The sequence below is a fragment of the Acinonyx jubatus genome, chromosome B1 (genome assembly GCF_027475565.1).
Source record: "Acinonyx jubatus isolate Ajub_Pintada_27869175 chromosome B1, VMU_Ajub_asm_v1.0, whole genome shotgun sequence".
Taxonomy (NCBI): domain Eukaryota; kingdom Metazoa; phylum Chordata; class Mammalia; order Carnivora; family Felidae; genus Acinonyx; species Acinonyx jubatus.
The window spans coordinates 118,620,280-118,637,588 of record NC_069382.1 but is presented as its reverse complement, the minus strand read 5'-3'; the positions used below and the strand labels follow the sequence as shown (position 1 = coordinate 118,637,588).

The 17,309-nt window shown below is 38.7% G+C and overlaps 1 long non-coding RNA gene across 2 annotated transcripts; it reads left to right on the top strand.

Annotated features, from left to right (window-relative positions):
* The first annotated feature begins 215 nt into the window (after positions 1 to 215).
* Positions 216 to 15,652, top strand: LOC128314242 (uncharacterized). 2 transcript variants are annotated; one of them, XR_008295735.1, is made up of 4 exons: positions 216 to 324; positions 602 to 699; positions 787 to 914; positions 15,120 to 15,652. It is a non-coding gene; the product is annotated as an uncharacterized LOC128314242 (long non-coding RNA). The 2 variants fall into 2 exon arrangements; XR_008295736.1 differs by lacking the exon at positions 15,120 to 15,652 and adding an exon at positions 2,338 to 2,897.
* The last annotated feature ends 1,657 nt before the right edge of the window (positions 15,653 to 17,309 follow it).

The window sequence follows — 17,309 nt, the reverse complement described above, 5'->3', positions numbered from 1 at the left end:
GACTCAGTTACAGCAGGCTAGAGAGAGTCTCCTACTACTTTGAAGATGTAAGTTGCCATGTTTTGAAAAGGTCACATGGCTAAGACCTGAAGGAAACTGAGAAATTGAGAGCAATCATTGGCCAATAACCAGCAAGAAAACAAAAACCTCCATCCTACAACCATAAGGAATTGAGTTCTGCCAACAGACCATCTGACCTCAGAATAGACCCTGAGCTCTGGATGAGAACATAGCCCAACAGATACCTTGACTTCTCAGATGGGTGGGACCATGACCAGAAGACCTTCATCAATGTAGAGACAAACTTTCTGACCTACAGAAAATGTGAGATAATACATGTGTGTTACCTTAAGATACTAAATTTGTAGTTATCTATTATCCAGCAATAGAATACTCAAAGTACTCCCTCCCTGACCCCTGCCAAGTCTTGCTCTCAAGATAGTATCATGTAGCACTTACCATAGAGTGTATATATTTTATTATCAGTATTTTCAAACTACAGAATTGCTAGAGGTTTGTCACAGTCTTTGAATATTTCATCCTGTGTTATGTTTTACCCACTTGTGCTAGAGGCCTATAAGTTGACTCAATATATTTTCAGCTTTGCCCTGTTTCTACTTCATGTACCCATGAAAAGAAAATGAATAACAAGAATGACATTTATGTCACCCAGGACAATGGAAAGAAGGGATGTTCCTGGTGAGAGAGGGTGGACACCTTCCCTGCCCCATTTCCTGTGCCCTATCATCCTCCACTACACATACTCATCCTTTTCTTACCTCACAGCTGTTTGTGGCTGCATGGTTGGCCGAGAATACTACTCATGTTGGCCCTAGAAGTACTCCCTCTATTTCCATCTCCATGTCCTCTCTTCAGGGCTTATCAACTTCAGTTGCTTCAGAAAACAAAGTGAGGTAAGCTGTTGGTTAAATTTCCAGAAGCAGGAAATGTCTAAGATTACTGCCATTTGCAACAATGGTTGATGTCATAAATCATCATGGAAGACAAGAAGCTAAAATGAAGAAAAAATATAAATTATTTAGAGTAAGCAAGGCAACTCTATCATCTATCTATCTATCTATCTATCTATCTATCTATCCATTTTAATTTATGACATATTCCCTCAGAATACCACAGAATGTGACCTAATTAGAAGATAGGGTCATTATAGAGGTGCTCAAGTTAAAATGAGATAATCAGGATAGGCTCCAAACCAAGATGATTGGTGTCCTAGAACAGGGGAGATTTGGACAGAGAGACAGCCATAGACTGAGAGAAGACAATATGAGGAGACACAGAGACAAAAAAAACCATTTACAAACCGGGGACAGAGGCCTAGACAGATCCTTCCCTCACAGTTCTCAGAAGGAACCAATTCTGCAGACAACTCGATATTGGACTTGTAGCTTCTAGGGCTATGAGACAATAAATTTCTGTTGGTCAACTGCCTCAGTCTGTGGCATTTTGTGAAGGTAGTCCTAGAAAACTAATACAGCCCCAAGTTTTGCTCTGCATGTTCCTTGTCTGGTAAGTCATTGTATTCATTCTGCTGTTTGGTCACCATTTCTTTCTCGAGTAGATCCCAACTTCAGCCTTCTCTGTACAAGAAATGTTGTTCCTTCTTCCTTTATGTTATTATTATTTTTTTAATCTCATTTACTCTCTGTTATCCGTAACTGTCCCATGGACCCTGTAGGAACAAGCCCTGAAGAATATATTGATAACTATTTGATGAAACTAGGTAACAGTGTAAAAATTTGGATGTACTAGACAAAATGGGGGATTAGTGACAAAATCTGTCTGGATTGATTAGAGAGTTCATGCCACAAAGAGATGTTACAAAAATCAATGTAGGCATACCTTGAGGGAACTTTGGAGAAGTCTGAATTTTATCCTCCAAACATGGGAAATCACTGAGGAGATTTGGCTCTTGTCTTTCATTTGCCAGGAGTGTTACAATGGATCTGGCCTTTCAAGAAGATGCATCTGGCTATACATCATTTTAGAAAACAAATTAGAAAAAGGACCATAGTCATGGAGATCAGATGGGAGGTTATGAAACAGTCATGGGCTAAGGTATTAAAAACCTAGAACAATAATCATGCAGTAGAAATGGGAAGAAAAGAATTTATGTGAAAAATCTTATGAAGAAAGAATCAACAAGTCTTACAGGATTGTAAGATGACCTTGAGTTCTCCTGCTGGGAAAAGCAAAACTGATTCACCTGATAGTGATAAGAAAAAAACAACAACAACAAATAGCAAGTAGCCTTCAGTAGGTATTAATAGTGATTAGAAAAATATTAAGAGTTACTAATAACATGTTTTTGTTTCCTAGGTATCTTCTAGAAACCTCTTCTCAGATATGACATTTAAAGAGTTGAGTTGCTGTTATTTGTTTGATAAAATCATATGCAAAGAATTTAACCTCTTTGTGGGGTAGAGATACTCACTGTTTCCTTCCCAAGTGAAGGACAATGCCATTTTTTTTATATATATCAGGAGAACTAGATTATACTTACTTTATGTTGCTGGAATAAGTACTGATATGCACACACACTCACATCCATACACATGTATACAAGCCTTCCTAAAACTGTATTATAAATGTCTTCTTCAATACTCTTCAGAGGTACCATGAGATTTAATAAATGTTAAATTGTAACCTAAATACTAGTCATGAATCTATTCACCTCCATTATTTCTAAAGAACCAAATTTAATATTAGCTAGACCACCTTAATGTAGAAACGCGTGACCAACAGGTCAGTTTTACAATTACTCAGGCTTCTCTGACTCCCTCATATTTAAATCAATAAACTTAACGTTATTAAGGACTCTGCAAATCCTTATTTGCTTTTCATCACTTTCTTCCCTTGGATTCATTTAGTGCAAATAAAATGTGGAAGATGACAACTAAAGATAGCAAAAAAAAAATGCTACATAAATATCAGGAGCACTTGAGAATTTGGGGGAAAAAAAGAAGCAATCTTTATACTTCACAGACATTTACTCTTGGAAATATAAACATGATTCTGGACATATTGAAAGGTGTCACTATTTGAAGTGTGACAAAACAATGTAAACCCCAGAAGCCGTAAAATCACAATCTGCTATTATATGACATACCTAAATCTCCAATCATTTGGACGTTACCTCCCTGAGCACAAAGTTCCAAGGTTTTTGCAAACTTTTTCATTCAGCTCCATACCTCAACCTCGGCCCAACCAGGGACTTACTGCAGTCTAGAAATGAAGTTCCTTTCATTTTAGTGGGAAAAATATGAAAAGAAACTACCTTTGAAAAATGCTGATGAAATGTAACTTTTCCCCATAATAATTTTCTGGCATTTATGACAAAGATTCTCGATTACTTACAACTTCCAGTGAATTTCAGTCTTGGCTTAGATACAACCTAAAGAACTGACAGAGGAGGGATATTAATATATCTCTGAGCAGTGAGGGAGTTGTTTTTCAACTGAGGCTGAAGCAAGCAGTGTTTGGAACACCTCATACTTCAATGAAATCCAATTTTCTCTTACAGGTTTCACTTGGTAGCAAGAAGTCACTCTTATTGCGTGCTTAGATTCCAACAGCATCTATAAAAAAAGAAGTGAAATATAATGATGTTTAGGAGTTTTTTGTTAACTTGCAAATGTACTTTCATCTTCTCTGCTTCCAGTGAATTCTAATCACTGAGGCAAGACCGCAGACTTCTAACGATTTGTAAAAAATTATGCTACTAGTAGTTTCACGTATCCCCATGTCAGAACCCTCTGGGTTTGGTGGAAGCAAAACTGTCAGGAATTTGCTGGCCGACTGGCATAATTTTACAGCAAATGATAACTGGTAGGGAAGGGAGATTTCAACAGGGTCCTATGCCATGCCATAGGGGGATATGTCATGTGAGATTGGAAACTTTCTTGTAGGGAGACATGAAAAGGTTCACAAAGATTCATGGATACAACTAATATTTAATACATACTTACTGTTTGTCGGGCCTTCAAATCATGAAGTCACCCCAGGCTACCTGGAGAAATGGAAGTTGGAAAACTTGATTTAACCTTGGGAAGAAAATCCAACAGGAAACAGGTTGTTTATAGTCATTGAGGTACCTCAGCAGCTCGTTCTGAAACCAGCTACCATCATCTAGAACCATTTTCAGGGTTTTCCAAATCTGAGAGATAGCTTACAATGTCTTCTTCAATTCCTTGTACATATGTGGGAGTTATCATTGTTGCTATCATTTTTGTAATTAATAGAATATCAACCACATTTTAAATATGGAAAGAGCTTGGGAGAACTTGAATGTCCCTAGTAAAAGAAGAGTCTCTATTCAGAAAGAATAGCTTTGGACTTTAGTGCACCATGTTTTAAATTTTTTTTAAATCTTTATTTATTTTTGAGAGAGAGACAGAGTAGAGTGTGAGCAGGGGAGGAGCAGAGAGAGAAGGAGACACAGAATCCGAAGCAGGCTCCAGGCTCTGAGCTGTCAGCACAGAGCCCAATGGGGGGCTCAAACTCATGAGTTCTGAGATCACGACCTGAGTTGCAGCTGGACGCTCAACCGACTGAGCCACCCAGGCACCCCAGGGCACCATGTTTAAACTCCAGGTTCAGGAATGATGAGAAGGTAGGCCTTATAAGGAAATGTATGGCTTTCCAAAGACTCTATGGTTAATTACCCATGAATATGTGCTGCATTCCTCAAGGTTCTATGCAGGTTTCATAGATGCGAGGTAATAAAATCTGTATTTATTTAAGCCCAAAGCGAGGTCTCAACTATTCTGTGTATTGTATCCAGAGTCACCCCCAACTGGGGGGTGTTGTATCCATGAATCAGTTCCTTTGTTTAGCATTTCATCCACATCAGATACAATTTAACCACTTTATACAACCTTAGTAAACTTCCACAATAACCCCATGAGTTAAATATCATTAATATCCCTGCTTTGAAGACATGAAAATGAAGGCCATGGTCAGACAGCTCATTTGTGGTAAAGCTCGATTTTGAACTCAGCAATGATCTGTAACCGCTGATTTTCCTGGACCTGATGTTGAACACCTTGCTTACTCTACTCGTAGTAGTTTGTCATCCACACCAAAAAAGGAAATTATATAGACAGTGAAGGAAGATTACTGGTGACGTATTATCCTGGAAAATAAAGGCCACTGGGTCAGAGTTAGGTCTGAAGAAGCCTTTCCAAGAATTCGTGAATAACGACTTACCACCAGTTCAATAAAAAATTGATGAAACTATCCCATCTTTTTTGCTAGCAGTCATCTTGATCCACAGCACATAAGGAAATTCCTGTCTCTTCACCCTGACTGTTGGGCATCGACAACAGAAATGAATATTGATGGGGGGGAGGTATAGTTTAGCCTATATAACACTATTCAGAGCAACAATTATTATTTAATTTCACGAGAAGATTTAGGTAATCCTTGAGAGAATAGAGCATTTCAGATTCTGTTTGGTTGTTGTTGGTATCTTTTTTGTTTTGATTTTGGTCAAGGGAAGTCATGTTGATAATAGCAGATAAAAGTAGAAAAAGTCTGAAGTTGAACCAACAGTAGGATGTGCGGCTCTGTGTGAGATACGTTGTTTTTGCTGTTGTTTTTTTCCTTTTTGGCATATCAGCGTTTTTGTCAGCAGAAACTAAACAGATTTTTCCTCAACCAAAAATCCATTCCTATTTCTTCTCATTTCTTTCTCTCCCTGGCACCACGAAATTGCTGGAGGGGATGACTGGGCCACTGGATCTAAATATATTCATCTCTAATCATATTGCATCAGAAACTGCTACTAAAATTGAGCTGTAACACATTAGAAACATCCAGAGATTTGGCTCTCAAAGAAACCATGTTTTCTGTCTTCTGAATCCCCAAATGCCTTCAGGGGAACAAAAGAAAACCTACCAATACAAAGATCTAAAGAACCTCGTAGACATGATAATGAGGATATTTTTTTTTCCCCTTCCTGCGGGAAGAAAAATCCTTGTGGGTTTTCTGCCTACAGAAGAGAATGGTGTGGCATTCAGCCTGTTCACTCTTTTTCCTTGACTTCTTCAGGAACTTTGTATCCCTACTAAAGTACTGTTACATAAATGGAGGTCAACTGGCCAGCCTATAATGGTTGTAGGAGTTTGTAACTTTGTTTTACTCATCAGTATGTGCACTCAGTTGAGAATTAGCAGAATCAGCTAGCTTTATTAGCATTGAAGCTGAGCTTCCGTAGTCTAAGGAACTTGGCAAACCCAAGCTCACAAAACACCGGGTCCTCACCCCCACCTCTAACACACACACACACACACACACACACACACAATTTTTTGAAACAGTATCCCACTCTGGACACCAACGAGACCAAGAAGCTCATTGAAGAGAGCACCTCAGAGATGAGAAGCGGTAAGAAGGTGTAACTGATCTACAGTTTCTGAAGGAATGAATGACTCTTAAGAGAGGCACTGTGCTCTAAGCTAGTGAATGGTTCCATGTTCTTTGTGCCATGACTCATATTCCAAACCCTATGTCCTTCCTGCTTTGCCACAGCAAAGCCACCTATAGCACTGTTTACCTCTGCTAGAAAGTCACTATGTCTTCAAACTCTGCTATAGGAGCCTTCTTCTTGCTAAAAATGGCAGCCACATCATGTCACCAAAACTGCCTCTGATAATTTGCTCTTCCTTTTCATGAATGCCCAGAAAACTAGAGTCAATGCAAGATACTTGGAATGAGACAAGGGATAAATTAAGGTTGTTAAGACGTTGATGAGAGCTGAGTAGCTTTTCAGCTTTAGTATGATCTGACAGATGGCTTGGAAACCCTGATGAGAGCTTCAGATGCAGGGATTTCATCATCAAGGATGCAGTTCTGGCAAACATTGCCCCTCTCCCTCACTTACATAGATCTCTTAGACTTTAATTGTAAGCTATCAACTTTGATTTCTTTGATAGTTTTGCAATCTTGTTTGTTATAACCAAATATTTGCATTTTGAATACAGATAGATGATAGATAGATAGGTAGATAGATAGATAGATAGATAAACACAGAGGTTCTTAACTCATTCTAAATGACATTTCCAGGTTTTTATAATGCAAATTTCTCTTTTGGTGCAGCATGCTAGTCAGGAATGTCAGTGTTTCAAAATGATTCCAATGTACGTGTGTATGTGAAGTTCATCTTATTCTATTCTCTTTGGACTTGGTGCAGACGTTCTTTTCCCCAAGGTTGTCTTACATTCAGCTAAAGATGAGGAAATTTTAAAGCTAAGCCCATTTGTAAATTGGGAATTGCCTGCCAATAAAAGCCATGTGCAATCTCAAATCCTGATTTTAATCAGAAGTTTCCAATTTTTCACTAAGTAAACCTTTATGCCAGAATGCTCACGAGAGAATCCTGAAGTATCATTAGCATAATGGTGCAGCCTTAGGGATTATGAGCAGAACAGATCTGGGCTGAAGTCCAACTCTGCCACTAACTAGCTGTGTGACCTTGGGCCAGTTTCATTTGTATTAACCTCAGGTAGTAGCTCTCTCATTTGGCTTTTGTGGGTATCAAATAAGCTAAGGCATGAAGAATGCTTTGTTTAATGTCTGAAACATGATGAGTACTCAGTAAGTATTACCTAATGTTATATTTGCCCCTAGAGCTTTCAGAGAAACTGAACACACGTCATTTACAAAAGAACAAAAAGTAGACTGGCACCAGCCTTTTCATCAGAAAGACTGAGGCTAACAGACAGTAAGAATTACTTTCCAAGTTTTGAGACCAGGAGATCTAAAATTCCATATCCAGCCAAAGTACAAATAACATATGTCAATGCCCACCAATCAAAAAACCACCAGGAACTCACCAATAGTTGAGTAAGATTGAGTTTATTCATTCTTGCTGCAGGAAAGGAAGATCTCACCACTTGGGGAAGCATGGGCATCTCTGTAAGCAGGTGTTAAGACAGTTTTGTTATAGGATTTAGTCCTGTTGCGAGTGGCGTTGTAAAAAATGCAAAGGAGTAGGCTTTGCTTTGATTTAGGCATTATCAGCAGATCCCATGATTAGGTATCTTAATAACTGTTATCTGGAAATCAGGAGAAATGAACAGGTAGGTCTAAACTTAACTGGCATGAAAGCAACAGTCATTCATATTAGCTAAGAGCGAAGAGCCTGGACATTTGCACGGTCGGATCTGTGTTCTTGTTTTTGTATGTGCTCGGACCTGATTATAGAGTGATCCTGTTTTTTTTAATTTTTTTTTTATTTTAAATTCTATTCTATTTTATTTTATTTTATTTTATTTTTTGAGTGTGATTGACACACAATGTTATATTAGGTTCAGGTGTACAATTCAGTGATTTGATAAGTTTATACATCATGCTATGTTCTGTCCCATTAAATCCTGTGTTTTCTATTTGTTTCATCACGGTCATGTGTCTGATGTTGGCGTTCTGTGAAATTGCTTATTTTACCGGGGAGCATAACTATTACCAGGCCTGCTACCAGTTGATGGACTTTGTTACTTCTCAGTACAAGGAAAAATAAGGAAATTTTCAGACATGCAAGGATTCAGATATTTTATCTTACATACACTTTGACCTAAAAATTTACTTGACAATGTAATAAATTGTGAAATGAAAAACTGTGAAATGAACCTAGATAAAAGAGAATTTAGAACCCAAGCAGTATTGACACTAATCCAGGAAAGCTGGGCAGGTGTTTCAGGGAGAAATCAGCCCAATCCAGGTAAGAGAGACCTACTAGAGAGAAGAAGAAACAAGAATAACTAGAATACCTGGGTGGGATATAGACTTGAAAACATGGAGGCTGTGATAAATTCAAACAGTACAAGAAATAAATAGGAAACTCACGTATTACAAATAGTAAATGTAATTAAAGTACATTGTCTGGCTATATCCCGAAAGAATTAAATAATGCAAACACTTTATATTAATTTCTGTTAGGAGTAATCTCTAGATAAGGATTGGAAAACATCCATGGGAATTAGAGAATGTGGATATTTTCAACCTTGACAACATTAAAAATAAAAGATCAGATGATGGAAATCTACAAGTGGAAAAAAAGAGAGAAGGGCTGAAGGAAATTGTAGGGACAATAATATCATCAACCTTCAAGGTGGAATTTAGGAGAGTCTAAAACAATTTGACAGAATAAGAGAAAATTGTATCATTAAATTACTTGTAATGCAATAATAAATAAGAAAATCTAAAAATTAGTTGTATTACTCTGTTAAGAGAATGCAGGAAAGGGAGCTAAAATGATGGTATAATAAATGAGACAAATCCTCATTTATCAAAATAAGAAGTCTAAATTGTTCAATCAAAAATAGCAACATGTGCTTATTTATTGGAATGGTGGAAATGATGATCAAAAGAACCAGCCCAGTGAGTTAAAATTGCTTCCTCTCAGCAGCAGGTCCAGAATGAGAAAAAAAAAATGCAGGAACAGATGCATTTTCTTCTGAATCTTTTTTTCTGTTCAATTTTTTGATATGCATAGATTATTTTAATCCAAGCTAATGTTTATGTACTTATTTATTTATTTATTGGGGTGAGGGGCAGAGGGAGAGAGAGAATCTTAAGCAGGCTCCACACCTAGCACAGAGCCTGATGCAGGACTCTATGCGGGGCTCAGTCTCACAACCCTGAGGTCACTGCTTGAGCCAAAATTAGGGGTCGGATGCTTAACCAACTGAGCTACCCAGGCACCCCTGATACAAGCCATCTTTTAAAAAATCTTTATTATATAAAAAAAATGTTTAATGTTTATTTATTTTTGAGAGAGAGAGACAGAGTGTGAGTGGGGGAGGGGCAGAGAGAGAGAAAGTCTGAACCTGAACCAGGCTCCAGGCTCTGAGCGATCAGCAAAGAGCCTGACACAGGGATCGAACTCACAAACCACAGGATCATGACCTGAGCCAAAGTCGGACACTTAACCAACTGAGCCTCCCAGGCATCTCAATGTAAGCTAATTTTGAAAAGCAAAAGAAGTAGTTAGAAAATGAGCATGGTCCTTGCTTAATAAATATTTATTTAATAAATTATTCACTCTAGATTAAATATGAGAACAATATAGTTTAGAATCAAAATTTCAGTAACATTTTGGACTGTGTCATTTCTTCAGGGTAAACAACAGACAAAAACAATATAATATAGTAGTGAAGCATCCAGATCCTTCAAAATTAACTAGCTACCTGAAGCTATTTTCTAATCCTACAACTTCTGAGTAACTAATAATATTGACAACAAGTAGATTGACTTCTGCAATAAACTATATTCCCTGTGCATTCACCTGACTTCACCAGTGTGAAGATCAACAAATTCAGGACTTTGACGAATGACACATGGCAGCACATCGCTGAGTATAGCTCCGTGCAGAATCCAAGACATGATGAGAGACAGCACTCCCCACTGCACCACACAGGGCCTTTGGGGATATGTGCTAAGAATAGGGACTAGATATTTGTGCCTCTCCTTTACACTCATGCCCCACAAGGTCCCCCACCGTTATTTGCTTAGATCCCAGAGCTTCTCTGAAGCAAGGCTGCTATACAGAATCATTCTGAATATCCAAATGTGAGATCTCAAGAGCTTCCCTACAAATGGAAATGAGGCTTCTGTTTGGACATACTTAGTCTAGTGGTAGTTGTTTTTGACCACCTAGTATCAATTTTCACTTTCTAATAACATCCCCATTAAGGAGGAATTGCCTCTTCACCATTGAGCTCAGTTTGGTAGAACTATAATGGGAGAGGTTGACCATTCTAGCCAAGGAGTAGGTTCACGACACAAGGTCACTAGAGATCTCCTTTCATGGAATCCAAATCTCTAGTAGAAGGACCAGGTCACCCAGGTCCCAGCTCATGTAGGCCTTTCAAGAACAGTCTACTCCTGCAAAAAAGCATTGTTATGGCTCTTGGCACCCAACTCTTAGGGGTGCTTGAGATCTGCCTATTTCTAAGATTTGGTCTCCACCCATCAATCCTGTGAAACCATGTAGTCTTGAATGAGCTAGCTTTTGCTACGAAAAACCAAAGAATCGTAACTAGGTTGATGACGTATTTACTGGTAGAGATTTTAACCAAATGGAGGATAATGACATCAATAAAGTGAAGATTATTTTTAATATATGAGTATAAAAAGGAGGAAAAGGGTGATTTATTTTCTTTCCCAATGTATTACAGGGAAGATGATATCCACATGTGTGTTTTAATGAAGGACAGAACTAGAGGTAGGGAAGAACGCAGAAGGGATTGTTGCTCTGGAGTGTACCAGGATTTTGTGCAATTCTCCATGTGCTAATCATAATTCCAAAAGGAAATTAGAATGCGGTATGTGGTATAAAGAGGAAGGAAAATTTAAACATATTACCTAAGGAGAGAGGATTAAGATTGCATGCAATTACAAATGAAGAATAAATGAAGGGGCTACAAAATCCTCTGGTAAGAAAATGTAATGCAAATAGGAAAAAGTGGAGGTGACAGCTGCTTGGTTGCAGCAGAGAACACTATCCGAACTACTGATGTTTCCAAATTATATTTCTAAGGTTTAGTATAACAAAGCATACAGAAAAAGTGAACCTTAAAATTAGATGTTACAAAATTGGAGGAATTATGTTCATCAAAAGATATAAGAAATACTGTTTTCTGAAAAATAGCTGGGGCACCTGGGTGGTTTTTTTCTGAAAAATAGCTGGTTTATTTTCTGAAAAATAGCTGGGGCTCAGTTGGTTGAGCATACAACTATTGATTTCAGCTCAGGTCATGATCCCGGGGTCGTGGGATTGACCCACATGCTCCATGGAGAGCATGGAGCCTGCTTAAGATTCTCTCTCCCTCCCTCTTTCTCTGCTCCTCTGCCCTGCTATACACACACACACACACACACACACACACACACACACACACTATATAGCATATATATAGTATATATATATAGTGTATATATATATAGCGTATATATATATATAGCATATATATACACTATATATATAGCATATATATACACTATATATATACTATATATATGCTATATATAGTGTATATACTACATATATGCTATATGCTATATATATGCTATAAATACTATATACTATATGTATATAGTCAGTTATATACTATATATATATATATATAGTCAATTCTCATTTCAAATAAAATACAGACTTAAAATATAGAGTACAATAAAACACTATCACTTTTACCGTACTCTACGTTTGAGAAATAGTTTCAGGGGTTGAGGAGTAAAAATTTGTGATTAACTCAAAAAAAAATTTTTTTTTTTAAGAAAGAGGATGAACTCTGCATTTGGTGGGCAGGTGACAGTCTCATGAAATAACACTTTAAGACTTTATTCAGTCTATCTGAATTGACTTGAAAATTTCCTGGCAAGGTGTCAAATGAATGGCAACAAACAGTGCTTTTTTGGATGCCTGATGAGGTTCCCTAGGAACCAATATTAATTTAATCTCACTGAATGTACAAACAGAACAGCATCCTCTCTGAGGCAATAACTGAACACAAATTACATTTTCAAAGTTCCTGGTAGTCTAGGGCATCAACTTTATTATATTTAGATCAAATGGGTTTGGGATTTTGGTAACAACTTACCACTGAGTAGGGTTAAAAAAATCTCTAAGTAGGCAGGCCTGCAGGAAAAAAATAGCTAAATTTAACAAGTGAAATGTCCTCGCTTGCTTTATTTGTTTCTGTTTATAAATGGAAGGTACATAGGGGAGACAGAAGGCAAAGAGACTTCTTACTCTAGCTTTGAAAGAAATCTCAGAAAAGAGATACATGGAACACATTGGGCCGGGCTCAGGCGGAGGGAGAGATGGTTGCTCAGAAATGAGTCCACACCAGCTTCTGGGTCTGCTGCACGTTGTAGGGAGTGCGAAATTCACTCCCTCTGGTGGATGATGTAGCCAATTAAACGTGAATTTTCTTCACACCTGTCTGTGTTTCTAAGGCAATGGAAGCTGCCATAGATGAGCAATATGATATAAATTCCAAGTTACGTTGAGAAATTTATTGTTTTTTTTAGTAAAATCGCACCCCTAATTGCTCAGTGCCTCAACTGCCCCATTTGTAAACAAAGAAAATCCTTGCTTACACAGTCTTCATTGAGCTCGCTTAAAGATTCATGAAGTCTGAAAAATACTTTTCCTTAGAGAAAAAAAATTGCATGAATCCAAGGCTTTTCCTAACCCATTAATGAAATCTTGACTTTCCCACAAAACTGCATACCACCTGCATTCCAAGTAAAAATATGATAATTTTTTTTATCAATTTTGAAATTACTTGAGGAGATCTGAGATACTTCCATAGCTCAGTCCAATATAATTATGTACCTAACATAATGTTCATTATGACAATAAAATGAAAACCAGAGAAGGGAAAAATAATCAATAGAAGACTGGAGTGCTTGCGGCTCCAGGGGGGCTCAGTCCGTTAAGCATACGACTCTTGGTTTTGGCTCAGGTCATGATTGCGCTGCTCTCAAGTTAGCATGGGGCTGTGGACTGACAGTGTGGAACCTGCTTGGGATTCTCTCTCTCCTCTCTCTCTGCCCCTCCCCCACTTTCACATGCTCTGTCTCTCTCTCTCTCTCTCAAAATAAAAAAAAAGATTGAAGGCAAATATGCCTCACTAATTGTGAGGAGAGATAATTATCTACTTTATATTACTCAGATGAGAAACTTAAATATAAAAGAGTAAATAAATGAAATTTCACTCCCAAATGGGTAGTGTTACCCTAAAAACCATATTTTTTCACTGTTGACACATATGTACTCAGTTTTTGGAATCAAATATAATGGAGTTTTTTCTGTGTTCATCTTCCCACACGAGAGAAAGGTCTTTGACAACAGACACCTTGTCTTTTCCTGGCTTATCTCCCAGGGCTTTCCCCACCCGGGCCCTGCACATGGCAGTGGCCATGGCTATGCATTCCCAGTCCTCACCACCCCCAGCCTCCACACATCTGGAAAGGAGCAGCAGCAACAGAAGACATTAATGAAACCTTATACTCAAGGTGAGGAGACATGCTTCTGGATAAGCTCAGAAACTGCTCCAGTCTCCTTCTCTACTCTTTTGCCTGCATTTAACATTCCTCATCTTTGAAACCTTTCTCACATCAACTCACATTCCTTCGCACCTGTTGAGCAATCTCTGCTAGGTAAACAACTAAAAGAGGAAGCTAGTGCCCGATCTCCTAAATTTTTGTCTTTCCCTCCTCCGGGCCATTCTACTCACCTCCCCAAACAGGTACACCAATGTAAAAACGTTTCCTGAGTTTACAGGGCCAACAAACTCCTCAGCCTGGAATCAGAGACCCCACATTCCGATGCCTATGTAGATTTCTTTTATTACCTTACATCGATCTTCTAGATTCTTACTCTTTAACAATATAGATTCCTTTGAACCCCTTAGGATCAATAAATTAGATTTTTTTTTCTTCCTTGAAATAGTCTTCTCCTTCAAACATTTACCAGTCCTTCAAGGCCTGGTCCAAATGCTGTTTTCTCCATGAAAAAGTTCAAAGCTCTACAAGTAGAAATTCTTTCTTTCTGACTGTGCATTTCTCTCTCTCTCTCTCTCTCTCTCTCTCACACACACACACACACACACACACATCACCATCACCACCACCATCATCATCTTTGGAATACTGGAGTAGTTCCAGCTTCAGGCTGGCATCATAATTATTATGTCTGTATCCAACACCCTCTACTAGGTACTAATCCTTTGGAGGCTAGAGTATCTCATCCAGAATATGTGCTTCATCAATGTGAGCAACTATATAAACTTTCTCTTCGTCCATTTTCTCATTCGCTTCTGCAAACAACCAAATGAGATGGAAGGGTGAAGGAAGTACAAGTTAAGAAAGGCAGGGCATCCCAGAGGGCCAAAATCGGCTTTCTTCCCCTCCCTCACTTGCTAATTTATTCTGTATTTCTATAACCTGATGCTTTGTACAAAGAAGAAAGTAAGTTTTAGGTGGCATTTCTTAAAGAGAAAAGTGAGGTATAGTATGTAAGATTGCAAGAAAAAGGAAGATTGCATTTTTTTTCTTGTTCCATAATTCATTTTATTTCCCATTTTCTACAGGAGCCACTAGAACAAGGCAAAACTATTTATATTTTAAAAGGCAGACTGTATTCTATCATCTATTCCCAAGATGAAACAAATAGAGGATCAATCAACCAGCAAACAGGCAAGGAAGGAGATCGCCCTCCACTCTTCTATCATGTGTCTCTTTCCTCGAAGTTACTCCTGGTCAAATGGGACAAAGGCCTTTCTGGAATCTATAAGAGAACACCTTGTCATGTCTGTGTGTTAGCACAGCGTGATGGGCCAGTCAGTGCATCACAAATATTCATCCACCGCCTATGGTGCTTCTAGAAGATTGCAAGCCTCTGGGGGCAGAGGAAGACCACATGCTGCCCTTCTGGGACTTTCACTCTTAACATTGCAAACAGGCTTCAGTCAAATAATTAAATAACTGGTAACATACAAATTGTTATTTAAGAAAAGCACCACACACAAATGTGGTTAATCTCTTCCAGATATATGTGAATGACCATGGGCAAAAGCAACTGCATAGAACACGCATTGATTAAGCTCTTACTAAGGATGCTACATTAAAGGTCTTAGCAAAATCCTTGGTAGAGACTATATGTTCTATAAATGACAACGTATAAATAGCCCCCTGCTATTACATAGTGGAATTACATATTTCCACACCTAATTCCGCTTCCATTTCACTCAAATTAGACTAGGAATATTATAAAAGGCACGCCACCTTTATAGTATTAATTGGTGTACCAACCCAAAAGAGTTGGTGTACAAAGCGTCCAGAGGCCTAACTAGTGGTGGGAATCTCTCTTTTTCCTCACTACGTACCCTTTTTAAGGTCTCTGCAAGCTCAGTTCCTGGTTTGTGACAGATGATATAGTAGAGAAAACATGGGAGTGAGACTTAGCTAAACTTGGATGTAAGCTATGCTCAACCAGGCATTGGGAAGATAAACTTAACTCATTTGTGAAATGGAAATAATAATATTTGCTGCATAGAACTTCTAGAAGCCTGGTATGAGGGTACATACAAAAGGACCAAAGAGGACCACTGGCAGGGAGGACTGGGATGCTTGAGCTGTTCTTTGAGGACAGACAAGATTCAATTCTATATTTAAAGGCCCTAGATGACAAACCAGCCATGCACTGATCCCTTGCAAGGATAATGGGGTAGTCTTCCCATTTGTCCTAAGCACAGTCTGAGCACTGATGTAAAATAATGATTAAGTTTCTACCAGCAAAGTGGCTCATAGTGGAAGACGGGGGCAGCCTGCTTTGGCGTCTGTTTAAATACCCAAATGGAGCCCAAGTCAAACTCAAAGCCACCTCAAGAGTCAACCTACTGTCCCTGTTTCATCAAAGCTAAATGGCAGATCCTGTTTCTGCCTTACTTACAGTCTCATTCCAAACCGTCAGCTTGGGCTTTCTTTATTATACCCTGCAGTCTCTAAATTGCTGTGCAGGATTTTCTGAGAACTCGTCTGTGTGAACATCGTGTGCTGCTGGATGTACGCATGCACTTGCACAAATAAGTAATGGAGAGCTGGCTTGGGAAGGAGGAATTACATTTTTTTTCCTTCAAATAACATATTTGAGCATTAAAAACAATGCATTCTGTTCTCCTGCTAGCAAGGAATAATGAAACTAGAGCGTCGCCTTCCCAGTAGCTCCTGCCTTTGAATCGTGCAAAGCAGAAAGGATCCTCAGTTTATAGGCAGCAACAGCCTCCAGAAGCTACAGGAACATTGCCAAGAGCTCTGAAAAACCTCCACAGCTAATTGGGAACCGGCTTATTAGTGACACTTTTGAGAGTCAGGTTGTCATTGAAGAGAAACGAAGGAGAACACGGTGGGCGCTGTAGCCTGGAATTAGGCAGTGGGAGGGAGGGCTGGTTCCTTCTCCTCACAAGAACATTGCTCTGTAATTTTCTCAAATGCTGTGCTCAGCTGCTTGCAAAAGCCCTGAATCTTGGGAGGCTGCAGGCAACACCTTAGCCTCCACAGTGGCTTGAACGCTATCCCCCACCATCCGCATTTGGAGAGCTGGGTGGCCGTTTCAAAGATACCCTGAATCAGTTAAGGCAACCAAGATAAATGCGTCCCGCCCTCTGAGTAGCAGCCTCTTGAACCTGTGTCTCCATTTTTTTGTGTAGTTAACTCAGAGTGTTTATTTCACAATCACAGACAATTCCAGTAGCAAATGATCCTCAGGTTTTTGTGTAAAT